This window comes from Prunus avium, chromosome 4 (assembly GCF_965620075.1).
Source record: "Prunus avium chromosome 4, drPruAviu1.hap1.1, whole genome shotgun sequence".
Lineage (NCBI taxonomy): Eukaryota > Viridiplantae > Streptophyta > Magnoliopsida > Rosales > Rosaceae > Prunus > Prunus avium.
Genome location: NC_142287.1, coordinates 15687411 through 15704115, shown reverse-complemented (window position 1 = coordinate 15704115; position 16705 = coordinate 15687411).

Genomic DNA, 16705 nt, shown 5'->3' with positions numbered 1-16705 from the left:
CATCCAATTTCATTAGATTTGGGATGTGATATGGTTCCGAAGGATGAACTCATTATTTTGATGAATCATTTCTTCGGATGGAAGAAGATTATGTAAACACTTACTCAAAATATCACTTATCAGATTCCATTGTGGAAGACATAATTTTTTCTGAAGAATTCGCCATGATATATCTGATCCTTGCATAATATCATGAAAAATGGATACAAATTTTTGGCTGCTACTTAGTATCGGCAATAGGTCTGAAAAAGTATCTAAAAATATAAAATATAGATATTTGTATCCTGTCAAAGTAAGGATGTAATAACCCGAACCTAAATAAATTTTTCATTATTAATTTATTCAAGTAAAAAGACGAATTTACCTCAGAATATTTTATTAGTATAAAAGTTGACTTTTTGACCAGGAGGGAATTTGGAGATTTCAATGGGACCGTCGCATAGACCATGTCGTGATGAGTCCGTAGACACGTAGTGGGCACGAATTCGAGTTGTAACGAGAAAGTTAGTATCAAAATTCATGTAGGGGAAAAAATTGTAATTTTTCGAAATTGGTTATAAAAAAAAATATAGTCAGATTCTTCATTCTCTCTCTCCCCCCGTCACAAGCCCCCCCTCCCCCTTCGTATTTTTTCAGCACGGTTGGCAGCTTCCAAATACCACCACAGCCGCCACAACTCACAACCAGCCACAAGACCAGTCCAGATGGAACCGCCGCCTCTCCCCCATCATTTTTCGACTGGTCCCCGCCCTTGGAATCCCCGGAAGTCGTAGGAAAATTGAAGAAAATAGCCGGTTTTGACAGAAACTTCTCCGGCTTCGTTCTCCCTCCTCCGGCCACCAATTACGATGAGTGAGGTATGGATTCTCAAGTATTTTTTGTGCTCTAGCTGATGGTTAGTTAGGATTTTAGTCAATTTCTAGCCTAGGTGGTTCGATTTAGAACCCAAAGTTTGGCCGGTTTTTGAATTGAAATTCCGGCCACTTCCAGCCATTTTTCAGGCTAGGTCCAAGAACAAAAGTGTCTCCAATCGATGTTATGAACCTAGGGTAGGAATCTTGGCCCTCAATTTTGAGGTTTTTCCAGCAGCCGCTATCGCTTAGGATACCCATGTGCTGTCGGCCCGTGTGGGCGTGCTCGGATTCCAATTCGGATACTGTTTGAGCCTCGAACGGATTTCGCCTATTGTGCGATGTCCGGGTGCAATAGGTTCGGACAGTTGGACCGAACTCAAATTCACGTATGTTGCACCCCGTATTTCTAGGATTGTGTAGGATTCGACGGATCGTGAATCAGAGCCACGGATGTATCGATTCAATAATTCAAAGTTTAGGATAAACGATAACCGTCCGATCGAGCGATCGAGATTAATCCGACCGTTCGACTTGGACTAAACTTACAGGATATGGTTATTAAAATGTGTAGAACCCATAGGAACTCTCGGATAGACAATTTGAGGTCATGGGCCCCGTGAGCCCAGTGGACCAAGTTTAGGCGGTTTGAACCCTCGGTTGACCGTTAGTCTTCCGAGATAGTTATATCCTTTGAGAAGTGTTAGAATGACCATGTAGAGGAGTCTTGACCGAAAATTTAGTTATTTGGATTGTATTATGGATTTTTATGATTATGGGATGAGCATAGACAAATATTTATAAATAGCTAAATTGTGCAAAGTTCTATTATTGTTATTTTTAAAGTTTTTATAGTAATTGATGGTATACTTAAATGTTATTCTCGATATTTAGAGTTTATACACTATTGGAACTGATGGAATCTCTTGGGAAAGTGATTATTTATTTATTTAGTTATCCGCTTGTTTATTTGTTTATTTAGTATTTACTGCCATTAAGATTATTGTTATAGTATTGGATGGTTTGTTAGTCAAAGTTCGATGTGGTTAATAAATTAATTAAATATTTAAGTGTGTTTCTATATTTGATACATATATTCAGTAGCTGGAAAAGATGAATCATGGACCTTGGTTTTTATCAGAATATGAGATATATATTTTAAATGCAGTTGAGAATCAATTTATTGGAAAGTTGATATAAAGGTTGGAAAGTAGAATTGTGAAATAAAGAGAAAGTCTGTGATAAGTTTCGGATATGGTTTTACAAACCCACCATAGGAGTACCTCCCAATGGCCTTGAAACAATTTGGTTATTTATGATAATGCCCCATGAGTCTCGGGGACTTCTGAACCGTGTGGTGCGAGGATTGCGGCTCGGGCTGACTTGATGTCTACGAGACCTGCTAGGATTGCGGCTCGGGTTGACTTGGTGTCTCCGAGGCCTGCGAGGAATGTGGCTCGGTTAACTTTGTGTTTCTGAGGCCTGCGATGATGGAATTGACGGGATGTTCGGAATTGACGAAAAAATATCGGAATTGATGGTAATAATGGAATTGACGGATCAGTTTCAAAGCAATAATGGTAATAATGGTAATAATGGTAATATATATATATATGAGCCTTACGTGAGTTTCGAAGCAAAGATAAAAGTGTCTTCGGAGTTTGTTATTTTGATTTTTGATTTTTATTTTATTTTACTTTATTTTATCTTTATCTTTTTATTATTATGTTATATATATAATTTAAGCCAATAACATATAAATTATATATATGAATGGATTTATGAACTAGAGGAAATTCAATGAGTGGCCTACTTATGTTCTGAGGATTTGGGAAAGTCACTACTACAAAATAGTTCAACCACGACACAAAGTAGACAATGGTGCATCTTAAAACCGTCGTTATGTTTTAAAAGACGACGGTGTTTTTAAAACCGTCATGATATATCATCTTATACACTACTAGCGTTAGATTGATTTTTAAAAGACGACGCTTGTTACTAACAAGCGTTGTCTTTTAAAACACGCTGAACAAAAAAAAAATCAAGTAGCCTTTTTTTTGTAAAGACGACGGTTTTTTTGAAAGAATTGTCGTCGATTATATGTAAAGATGACGGTTTTTTTTAAAAGAACTGTCGTCTATTATATGTAAAGACGACGGTTTTTTTAAAGAACTGTCGTCTATTATATGGAAAGACGACGGTTGGTTTTTTTAAAAAACCGTCGTCTATTATATGTAAAGACGACGCTTTTTAAAAAAAAAATTGTCGTCTATTATATGTAAAGACGACGGTTTGTTTTTTAAAAAGCGTCGTCTTTTAAAACACGCTAAGAAAAGGCCGCTTACGTGAATTCGCGCTCGACAAATTTTCGAATTTTCCCCCATCTTTGAAAACCTTATCTCTCATTAACAAGCGTCGTCTTTTAAAACACGCTAAAAAAAGGCCGCTTAAGTGAATTCGCGCTCGACAAATTTTCAGATTTTCCCCCGTCTCTGAAAACCTTATCTCTTCCTCCTTGAAACCCTCTTGAGCTCTCTAAAACACCCTCATGAAAGGTTTGATTTGAAAGTCACCTAATCTCTCAATACCCTTCTATATCTTGCTACTGAATTCTGGATTAATCTCTTTGCGTTTCTGGTATGTTCTTTGTCTCCCTGATTTCAGATTTTCTATCTCTCTTGATTTGTCTGGTTTGTTTACATATTTTTTTTATTTCTGGTTTCTTTTTAGATTTTTTGATTTGGTTCTAAGGAGATGAGGAGGAAGCTTGCAGATTTATAACTTTTTCTTTTGCAGGTTTTCTATGTGAGTCGTATGTTTTTTTGTTGTTGAAAATTGTTTGTGCCCGATAAATCACGGCCATAAGCTGGCCGAAGGAGCCCCTTCTCTCGGCCCTGGCACTTGTTCGTAAAAACTGAAACGCAGCGTTTAGCCAGGGTACTTCGCCTTCCTAAAGACAAAAAAAGAAATGCTAAGGCATGATCATCTCGGCCTCAAGCGCAGGCCGAGGCCGAGGCCGAACAAAATCGCGGCCGGAAATATTAAAGTCAGATCATCACATGATAGCAGGGACCCAGGCTTCATTTAATGAAGTAGTGCCTGTTTAATGCAGCAAACCCACTGATCACAAAGAAGCATTTAATGCATGAGGGAAGGTGGGAAGTGACTGAAGTCAGGATTTGGTGATGAGGATCAGAGTGATTAGACGTGGACATTGTCACAAGAATTCTGACAGCCTGAGATATTGGTTCACCAGCTATCCAGGCCATAAATGCGTCTCCACGGCCAGAAGCTCAGAACCCACGATCAAGAGCGGCGGTCGAGATTCACCAGGATTTCTGGGGTCACACCACCATACTTCACGATCCCAAATGTCGATTGGACTGCCCACTTGCTCCAAGCTAGCTCCACCATGCGGATTTTTAGCATCGATTACTCCTCCAGAGACTCTTCCTATAAATACAAGACTCGAGCTACATTCAAAGGGTTCAACACCAAAACAAAGCCTCCCACGGAGCAACTTATTTTTTCCTGTAATGCACTTTCAATATCTTTACTTGCTTTCCTAGGAGTAGTGTTAGATTGTAAGGAAAATCCATTCATCAATATATCATACGACCCTTGATTTTCAAGGCGCCGGAGCACCATCCTTGTTGTTCGTTCACTCACCCCATATATCACACGACCGTCGCTCCCTGAGCAGCGCGCCGGAGCACCGCCTAAAACCCACCAACAACACCATCACACAACGGCCTTGTAGTTCAGGCCGTGAACCTAACAGCCGAGACCAGTTCCTCTCTCGGCTACAATCATTTGATTAGGAAGACAGTTCAAACAGGCGCACCACTTATCCATCCAACACTCATCAACACATCGACGCACGGTAGACCGTGCTGGCACGCCCGCGCACAACCGCACCGCACCCAAAAGCAGAAAACCGCGTGTTAACGCACATCCCCTCGGCCCGGAACTCCAGGCCGTGAGATTTGCGCGGCAGACAAAAATTTGTTACCTTCTCTTTTCACCATCATTTTATTAATATATTTTTCCTTGTGCAGGTTCTCGATGGTCTTTTTTATGCTCATTTTACAAGTTTTCTATGGAAATATGGTCCAATGGTAAAATTTCTCTTCCACCTAATTTTATATGTTTATAATCTTAGCTTCTTTTTTTCTCTCTCTGTCATTTTGATTTATTTACAGGGATGATGGATGAGACTTCAGTTGTGCATCATTTGTATGTTTGGATGAGGAAGGCTTGAATTAGGAGTACGTAGGTCTTGTTAGGAAAAGATTGTACTACTTAATTACCATATGTATCAATTGATTATATTTAATTGGTAGGAATTATGTTTGTTGTAGAATAAAGATTGGTTAACTATGTAATAACTATTGAATCTTCAAGTTTTATGAAAGAAACTATTTTTGAGTGTATATATTCATTAATAAAGCATTATGGTTGGTTTTCCAGTTAAAATTGTTGTACAACATCATATGAAATCACAAAGAACTAAAATGTAGCAGTTTGGGAACTTATTAGATGACGGTTTTCATAATAAATCATGGTCTTTACAGATATTAACGAAGGCTTTTATAAACCAACCGTTGGCTTTATAGATAATTAACGACTGTTTTTATAAAACAAATGTTGTCTTAACCTACAATCCACGACGGTTTTCATAAAAAACCGTCATCTTAACCTACATTCCACGACGGTTTTAATAAAACTGTCGTCTTTCCTCCTATAATTAACGATCTTTACCTCTAAACAACGACTATTTTCTTTAAAAACCGTCGTCTTTACAGATAAACAACGACGGTGAAAAGCCGTCGTAGTTTGACACCTAAAAAGACGGGGGTCAATTTAACAACGGTTTTCAAAGCATTATAACGACGGTGGATCCCCGTCGTCTGTTTCGTTTTTTGTAGTAGTGAGTTGAAAAGTATGTACTTTAGAGCTTGTGAAGAATGGTTTTGCAAACCCATTGAAAGAACTACGTGTGGCTTGATCCCTTGTTAAGGGTACGTAGGCAACCTAGAGTTACTAGGTGCAGCCACGAGACCAAGTGATTGAAAAGTGGTTGAGTTAAGTTATTTTGAAACCTATGAATGTATTCGTGTTGTATCTTTGAATCCATTGCTACTGGCAGAACATTTTATTTGTCTACGAGAGGCTTGAGGCCGTTTATTTGTAGTTGGTTTGTCTATATGAAAATTGAATGCATGCTGGCAGTTGGGATATACATATATATGCTTATTTGACAGGTAAAATTTTTGGGAAATAAGCAATTTACAGGGGAGACTCTGCCGGATTTCCGACAAAAGTCAAACTTGAAATAAGTTTAGATTGTAGTTAGAAGGGCAATTTGGTCATTTGTGCAAGGCACCCGCCAGGTGTCGGACACACACAGGGTTCAGCTCGGATTCCAAAGTGGAATTTGGGTTGGGTCATGTCAAAGGAACCATGGCATATATGTTAGGAATATATTCCATTTTGAGAGAGTTGAAAAAGCACTATCCCGTTGAAAGGTTCTATACATTTGCCCTTTCTCAAGGCATTTCTGTAGACAAAATTCTCAGAACATGGAGTGTGAATCAAACCCATGTTTGAATTGAAATTGAGATACCGATGCAAGTCCTTCCCTTCTGAATCAGACAGATTCATATCTGAAAGAGGTTGACAATAAGTTCTTTTGGATGGTAAATGTTTCTCAGAACATGGAGTGTGAATCAAACCCATGAATTTGGAATAAATTTATGGGTTAAGAAGTTGGAGTAAAGATTTGTTGTTGAAAACTCTAAAACTGGAAGGAATTTTATAATTTTTATGAAAATTGAATAATAGTGTAAACTAAATAGAATCATGATTTAAAGGTATCCATTAAACACGGTCTAAAAAAAATATATCGATCATTGGATTCGTTTCAATTGAGTGATTAATCCGGTATACATATTAGAAAGGGCGGAAACACCATCTTCGCAAACATGAATAGATATATATATATCCTTATTTTACAATTTTTCCCAAAAAGGATTTAATTGATGGAGGAAGCGCCGTAAAGATCAATTCGCGAGGTTTTGGTCGGATACAATAAGAACTGCTTACTTATGTCATGATATGAGATAAAAGTTAGGAATCCACTTATGTAATAGAGTCGACCTCCTCAACTTCAGCCTAATCAGCTATGTCCTCCATAGCATCATCCTGCTCAGCCGCCTGCTCATCAGTTGCAGTCACTTGCTCACCAACCCCAGCTACCAGCTATTGTGAATTTTAGACAAACTAAAAAATGGAGATTATAAAGATTAGTCTAAACACAAATTATACTCGCAAGTGCACAAGGTCAATCGTAATATAGTATGGCAAATACGAGGTCATTCCCACGAGGATTGAGTTCAAATTCCAATAGTCTAACCTAATTTACTTCACAAAATACTTTAACTACTCTAATTATATAAACAAGAAATTAGACACGTAGCATACTCACATAAACACGAAAGGGATTTTTGAAAAAATGATTTAATTAACAACCAAATTAAAAGACAAAACAAATAGAAAGTCACGAAACACAAGGATGAGAAATTCAAATTGATAAGCACAATGATTAAGCATCAAGAAAATGAGCCAAGTTATTAAGCACAATGATTAAGAATCCAACATCAAACGGCAATCCATGGATAGGTAAAATTAGAAAACTATATTATCATACTAAGGCTACATCATGCCCTAGCAAAAGATAATCATAGAATTCGACATAACAAAAACATAAGGAAGAAACAATAAACTTAGCCAATTGCGGTACTCTTCTGGCATCTCCAATTTCTCCTAGTCTTTGCGTGTGTAACAACCAAAAGAGTTGTTTCTCATTCTTAAATAAATCCCCACATGTCTGTTCCTACCCTAGCTGGGCTTTTACAGCAGCCCAAAAATAAATAAAAACCTAATTAACATAATTCCAAAATGGGTAAGTAATTGACTCATCTTCCTACTTGGATTGGGATAACACGTCAGTTACTTTGCACGCACGTTTGGGGTCATTCCTCCTCCAAGAAAATTCTAGAAAAATATGTAAATTGTAGATATGTGTCTTATCTTTCCAGCCATATATCGCACGCCTTGACGAAAAATCAAGAAAATCTTCAAATCGTCATTCTTCCACAGCAGCACAGTTTTGACGGGATTGCACCTTATGCTGACTTAACTTCAAAGACTTCTTTCATTGTCTGCTCTGAAAATTCTAGGAAAATTCCACAATCATCTTCAAGATCTTAGCTTTCATCTCCAATGGGTCTCGTACTAAAACTCCACCAAAAGGTCGTAATTCCGTTGAAAACCAATTACTTGCTCCAGGAAGCTGAAAATTGAGAAAATAAAGTAATAAGTCCTTTTTAAATCAAATTCTCCTACAAAAACTAAGTATAAAGAGTACATAAATGTGTAAATTTATAGACTTATCACCAACTCATCAACTTCAGCCGCAAGGTCATCAGCTTCGATCACCTACTCGACCGCCTCAACCACCTCACTGACTGCACCGTCCTTAGTCTAATCAACCTCGACAGCCAGCTCAATGGCCACCACCTCATCAGCTACCTGCTCCTTATCCATTGTAGTAAGATGTTCATCCCGAGTAAGAGGCACCTCTGGGCAAAACAATTCCATATCTCCATCTTCAATGGGGTGAATAGGAAGCAGCTCCTCTCTTGCAATCCAAGTAGCCCAGCCTATAAGCATCAGCAATGGCTTCAAACTTGGACACATTAGCAGCTTCTTGATGGGCGTTGAACTTGTCCAATAGCTTATCATAATTGTGGATCATGTCAGCAAGCTCACAATCAAGACGGTTATAAGCATCCTTTTTCTCTCGAAGGGTAGCAACAACGGAGTCAAATTCCCCATCTTTTAGAGTGAGGGAACTCTCCAGCAAGGACAAGTTTTTCTTCAGCTCAAACTTTAGTCTTGTGGCGCTTTCGCTCAGTCAAGAGCAGGTCAATCAGAGCAGCATTCTTCTTCTCCAGCTTTTTAAGTTCCGTAGAAGGAGAAACAACGGTAGATGAATGCCAGATGACCTCATAGGCATAAGTCATTTCCTTTTGAAGCAGAGCAAGAGCTTCACTCTTCTGCTCTTTTGGAGAAAGACTTGAAAAAGACCGAGATCACTAGCACAAGCAGACGAGGGTCCCTGAAGATTACTCTTGAGTACATTAGACGCGCACACATCCGTAGCATGAACAAACTTGGTCTTTCTGGGTAGATAATCATGACTTATAGCTCAAGCAAATGACTCTTTTGTCGAATGCACTAACGTCATCCTCACTTAGAAAGGGAGTCAACAAGGCTGCACCTTCTTCACCCTTGGTCTCTCGTATTTCAGTAGATGGTGTACACCTGACAAGTGAAGAAGCAACTTTCTCGGTTCGATCCTCCTCCTGAGAATGGTACAGACGACTCGAACTCCTATGAGGAAGGTCAATTGCTCTTCGCTGCTCAGTAGGGTAATCAAAATTGGCACAAGCATCTCTACAGGGCAAATCACCAATCTTTGACTTCTTAACTGAAGACTTGAGCATGGCATCATTGATGTCTCGCATGTCGTGCACCTTGTTGCTATCAACACCCACATCATGTTTGACTCTAACAGACAACGAAGGAGCAATTCTCATTTGAGTTTTCTTAATAGACAAGACTTCTTCAGAAGTCTTTATCACAGCTGAAGAAAGACGACACTTCTTCTTCAAAGGGATGTCTCCCTAGCTTGTGAGGTCTCAGCTTCATCCCTGGAAAGCTTAGGAGCCACCTTCCTCTTTCTAGAAAGTTCAATCGAGGATTCCTCCTATTTGTCAGGCTGATCATCCGAGTCAGGATCACACTACTTCCACTTTTCAACATCCCTGGCAGGGGCCAAGCCACCAGCCTTCTTTCTATGCTTTCTCAACAGCCACTGCCGTCATGCCAACAACCGCCAACGGTCATGGCAACAACCAGCAGGCTGGCCATGGTTTAATCATACTTTAGCTCATCTCTCGAAAGAGTTCGCTCATCATCCTTTCCCTCACCAAATACGGGGACATGGTACCATGTATCCAAACGGAGAAGCCCAATTTCGTAGACTAGGTACATAGAAAGGGGGAAGGGACGCTAACGTCAGAGGTGGGGGAGGGGGTGATCGGTGCATAATGACATATCATTTTGTACCCTTCTAGCTTATGATTTGGTTATGTTTTTGAGTTAAACTTGTGCTTTTAATCTCTTTTATCTTTGTTTCAGTGTATTAAGCTTTGGGACTCATTTAATGTATTTTGGAGTCAAGTTAGCTCAAAATTGTGTCTGCAGATCAGTCAACTTTATGGCTTGGATTGTACTTTCTCAGGAAGAACCAGATAATGAGCCATACATTATTGGAAAGCTGAAGAAGTCTAGTTTCTAGAGCATTTTACGGTTCATGATTCCGAGTTTTCTAAAGGAAGTTATGCAAGTTTTGGCAGCTTAAGGTGAAATTTAGCAACATCTGCGTTACTGTGCAAAAAATGACATTTGAAGGCATTTCCGATTTTTTCTTGAGCTGGGTTACATATGGTTGGAAATATAAGACAAAGGGCTTCAAGACCCATATTTTTCCAGAATTTTATCAATGAAGCAACAAGCCCAAAACGAGCCCACAAGCAGACTGCAATGTATTGTCATGCATGACATATGCATGAGCTAATTATTTTTGGTGGGGAAATTAGGCAAAGTTGGTGAAGTGAGTGTTGTAGGTAGAAGCAATACTCAATTCAGATTTTTACTTCCCTTAGGCCTATAAATAGTGAGGTTCTCCAAGCTTTCAAACACACCCCAAGGGGGGAGCTCTCAAACACCTCTCTAGAGCTCCCCTTCCTTCTCTCCCTCAAATTCTCTTAGTTTTGCTTTTTAGTTCTCAATTGTTGTAACAAATCCCTGTAGCTAAATTTTCCTTATTGTTTTTCTGAGTTGTATTTTATTTTTCATTGTAATGTAGTCTCTCATTTTAAGTTTTCAAGTTTGATTAGTTTCCAAGTTTCAATTATGGTTCTTGTTCTTATTCATTATGCTTATAAGTTAATATGCTTCTTTGAATGATTGATCACCATTAAAACTTGTATGTTAGCTATCTTGGTTTGAATTAAGAGTAGACACCATGCTTTAATTCGAATTGGAACTATGAATAGGAAGAGTATGTGTGGACATTCGACAACAGGGATTAGATACATACTTGGTTGTTTAAAACATTCTTCTATGCTTAATGGATTTCTAATGCTTAATTTTAGGTTAGACAACAGATGAACAAATTAGGGAATCGGGAATACAAGGTTAGGACCAAACACCATGGCTCAATCAGACTTTAGTTAGAATCAATCCGTGAATCTGAATTGAACTTGGGAACTTATTTGCTTGAGTTAGTTATTTTCTTTCTTTCTTGTTTTCAATCCTTGTACTTTTCACAATCATCTTTAAATCTTGTTTCCATTTCTGTTTTGTGTAGGGAAACTGAATTGGATCATTCAATCACCAATCCCTGTAGAATCGACCTCCCACTTACATATGCTAAACTACCAACGGCTCATGCACCACAAGTCAAGGATGCAGCTGAATCCATTTTGGTGCACCTGAATCGACACAACAGGGTTTAGGGAGGACAACGAAGAAAAAAAACCCAAGTGTGACTTACCTTGGTGTGCACGGCAACTCCTCTCCTCGACAAGCAGCACAATCCTCCAAGATCTCTCTCACAAGCTAGAAAGGAGAGGAAAACAAGTTTGCAATTTGAAGAGGAGTGAAGAGAAGCCGTCCATTTATATTGGTTGTGCATCCTTGGACAAGAAGGAATCAAAGGCCTACTCCAATTAGGAGCCCAACTCCAAGAAGAAATCAAAAGCCTCGCGAAAGGAAGCCCATATACAGTTGGAAAGCCCGATAAATATTTCTCACCTCTTCCATGCCACGCATGTGCCATGCAGAAACTGGGGGCATTTGTGGGAACAAATATTTTGGCAACCAATCATGAGGCGCCACGTGGACAATGGGAATATCTCTTAGGTCAATAATTGTGCTTCATTTAATTGGCCAATTATTTAGACGAAAAATAGAGATATTATCATCAATTAGGGATTTGATTCTTATTAAAATCCCTAATTGACTCAATCTCTCAATTTAAGGGAAAGAATAATTCCCTTCCTTAGAGGAATTATTCTTTAAAAAACCTAGAAGGCAAGAGCACTATATATACATGGTCATACAAGGCATTTGAGGTAATTCTAAAATCATACTCAAAACTCTAGCCAAAGCCCTCTCTCTCTCATGCCACTACACATGGCTCCGCCCACCCAGTTCTCTCGTACTATAGATAAAACTCCAACCTTTTTGTTATCCATGCATCTTTTTCAAGATCATTTAACTCACTTAGGAATCGGAGGGCCTTTGGCCAACACCCCCCGGGTGTGGTCTATTTACTCTGGTCTTTTTTGCATGCATTGAGGGAGAAGAAAGATAAGGAAGTTTGAAGGTCAAAGATTCTACACGCGAATATTCCCCGTGTGGAATTTTGCTCAAACATACATATATTATAGGTTTTTACAATGGTTTAGGGTTTTCATTTACATATTGTTATTGAAAACTAAGTGGAGCTCCTAAATGATGGGTTTGATAAATAAGATCAATCCCTATCATAGGATTAGGATATGGGCCAATTCTTTAATTACAAGTAATGATCATGACACTTATAAGTAACGGATGAAATTCATTGAATAAAGAGCTATAAATACTCATAAAATAAAGATGGAATGTATCTAGAAATGGATGAAGCATACAATATAGGAAATTCTTGATAAGCGCTCAATGAAAAATAAATTCATCAACTGCATATGAGAAAAGACTGATTTACCCTCTGTCGTGAAATAAAGGAGGGCTCACACCAAATTATGCATTAATTAGGTGTAACAACATCAACACTGTTTTAAAGACTCTTCTAGTCAACGAGGTCTTATTTAGTGGAAAAGGGTCTTGACGTGCAAACCAGAGGTCTCAAGTTCGAATTTCCATGACATCTTGGTTGTGTCTGTGTGAAAAACCTCCCTCCTTGTAGTTTAGACTTGTACTATAAATAAATAAAAAGACGCATCCAGCCTCTGACAGGCCAATTCAATTCTAAAAAAGGCCAAAAATGGGCCTATCATTTTTAAGGATGCAAAGACGGGTTGATGGATAGCAGGGCGTGGAGCAAGTCAATCGGGCCACAACCATGATTGATCTTGGATCACCTAATGAATCACAATTGGATCAACTGCTAAGGCTACATTTGGTTCGCAACAAAAGGGTTTTTGTAATGGGAAATCATTTGTTTGGTAAGTCTAGGTATATTAAAACATTTCCTAGCTCATGGAAAAATAGGGGGAAATTGAAACCCTTCATCCACCTTAGGTTTCATTTTACCCTTCCCATGGGAAACCAAAGCAAGGATTGATTACATCTTTTTATAACCAAGTTACCCTCATTAACAATTAAAATAACCAAGGTTTGCATTAATTACAATTTTTATTGCATATTTTTAATTTAGGGGTATAATTGAAAAACTAAAAAGATGTGTAGTTAATTCATGCACAAATCAAACATGGGAAAGGAAATAAAATGATATTTCCTACTTACTTTCTCAGCATTACCTACCAAACATGGAAAAAGAATCTTCTCCCTTCCCCTAGAAAAAGAAGATATGGGGATTAATTGATTTCCAATCAAGTTTTTTATGTGAACCAATTGGGGCCTATGCATACACGATGGGCTATTAATATGATACCAAGTTGAAAAAAATTACAAAAAAGAAAATTCAATACATAAGTCAAATTTGGCGTGGGCCCATCTTGACTCATTTAGTAGCCCGATACGGCTACGACCTGAGCATAGATGGGCTCGGGCTGGGATTGATGATTTTTATAAATGGATGAGCCTGGCATGACCCGTTTATTAAATGGGCCGACTCAAAATGGGTCATGTTGCCTCTTAGTGGTTATGGGAGAGGCTAGTTTTAATTTAACACAGCCAACGAGGATGGGTAACATGTCCTTAGAAGGTTGAATCAATCCATGGCCCAACGAAACTAAAGATCCTATTAGTTTGAGGTATATGATCTACATTAGAAATTCAAGGGTTAATCGTTTTATTAGTCCCTGAACTTAGACTCGATTTGCATTTCAGTCCCTCAATTTCCAAAATCGTTCTCATGGTCATTCAACTTTAGTTTCGTTAGAACAAATGGTCCTACCATCAATTTTGTTAACTTTTCTGTTAAATACAAGGGGAAAATGGTATTTTTGTATTTAAATTGATTAAAATATGAATAAAAAATTAAAATTACACACACTCTCTCTCCCCCTTTATCCTGATTTCTACTCCCCTCAAACTTGAATTTTTTTTTTTTGGTTTTTTATTTGATTTTCTTTTATTGTAATTTTAAAGATATGATTTTTTATTCATTTTTTTGTTTTAATATAAAAATACCATTTTGACCGTGCATTTAACAGAAAAAATTAACAAAATTGACGGCATGACCATTTTGTCCTGACGAAAGTGAAGTTAAAGGACCACAAGAACGATTTAAGAAATTAAAGGACTCAAATGCAAATTGAGTCTAAGTTCAAGGACTAATAAAATGATTAACCCAAAATTCAAACCTTTGAATTTTATTTGAAGTCTTAAGCATGAAAGATTCTTTCACTAACACCACCCCAGTGTTCTAGCAACTCAAACATTTCTTTGAAGGTAGGTCATTCAGGTCTTTTAATTTATAGTAAATTGAGCTTAGACCCATAAAATTCATTTGTAATCACCTACAACTCTTTCCTTTATTTTTCTATTTAAAATACCCAATTTTTTCAAGTAAAACCCGCTGACTAGGATCCAAGTAAGCAAGTTACCTAATCTAGCTTAAAATCTGATTTATTCTATTTTTCGGATTCCAAAACTACTATTTACAAGTTAACGTGTTATATGGAGGTGTAACTAATGACACATGTTGAATTTGGAAAGATATTCAAATGGTTGTAATGGATGTAGGAATTAATTTAGAAACTTATTTGAAATTAAATATTAAATTCAACATTAACATATTAGTAATGTTTTGGTTTATTTTATGACAAAAAAAAAAAAACGTTTTGGTTTATTAAATAAATTTTTGTTGTTGTTTTCCTTTTATGAATTATACTACTAGTAATCTATTTTATTATAATTTTATGAATAATAGTGTACATTCTAATTATGTTGAAAAATATTTTGATAATCTATTTATTGTCTGTTTTATGAAAAATAAATTTTTTAAATGAATCTATTTTTTCTCAAAATAATGTACCTTTTTTTTTTTCTCTAAATTATGTACCCTTTTTTCTCTGAATAAAGTACATATTATTTGTTTTATGAAAAACAATTTTTTAAAATGAACCTATTTTCTCTCTCCAAATAATGTACATATTTTTTTCCTCTAATAATATACCTAGTAAAACAATGTACGTATTTTTTTAAATGAACCTATTTTTCCTTTCCAAATAATATACCTATACACATTTATAGGTATATTGTAAAATAATTTACCTATGGGTAAATAATGTACCTATATTTTCTATAAATTATTGTGTACCTATTTTTAATTTATGAAAAATGTACGGAAATTTCAATTACAAAGTAACTGACTTAGTTTTTTTTTTATTAAAAAATAATAATAATTTGGTAAATAATATACCTATATTTTATTTAAATAATATATTTATATTTTATACATATATATTTATATTTATATTTTTTTTTATAGGTACATTATTGGATATGTAATTTACATATATTTTTTTTGGTTTGCAATTTTAGGGGGCGGTATGTGAGAGGGAATGACAACCAAAAGAAATGGGGTGATTGATATGCTATTAATAGGGAGTGTTAATTACAATTATGACAGTTAATGAAATACTTGAAATAAATTATAAATAAAATATGAAGTTTGGTGGGAACGATGTAAAAATATAGGAATACTACGACCTCTTATATCCTACTGGTCATTTAAATTTGAAATTGGGCTTTACACATAGATTTATAGAGTGATGGATATATGTCTAGGAAATAGAAAATGTAGGGATCTATATTTGACAAGCCCTTTAATTTAAATTATGGAAATTCAGGTGATTGCTTCTTTTTATCACAAATGGTCCTTGAGGTTTACGAAATTATCACCTTTAGTCTTTTATGTTTTTTTTTTTGTGATATGGTTGGTCCTTAATGTTACTCTGTGTACATCAAATTGTCCCTCCATAAAAAAATTCCGTTAAATTGATGATGTGACACATATGTGGAGCCGACGCATCCAATTAATGATAAAAAGCCATGTGGCTTTAAATAAAAAAAATAATATATTTAAAATATTTTAAAACGTAAAATTCATAAAACAATTTTTTAAAATTTATTTTAGCAAAAAAAAAAAATTTAACTAGTAGCATCCCTACCCTTCCCCCTCCGTCTCCCCTTTCCCTCTCTCTCTCTCTCTCTCTCTCTCTCTTCCCTGTGCGACACCCACCCACCCCACATCTCTGAGCCTTACATGTGACCCAATGCCCACACCCACAACTAGGGGTGGGCACGGTACGGTATGGTACGGTATTGAGCTCGTATCGCTACCGATACCGAAAATTTAAATCGGTATGGTACGGTATGGGATTATCATTTGTCAAAATTGGTACCGTACCATACCGTACCGTGTCGGTATCGGTACGGTATTGGTACCATTTCGGTACAAAAATGACAACTAAAAAATGAACCAATTCAATATTCAACATATTCATTTACCAAAATAAGTGATGCCTAAG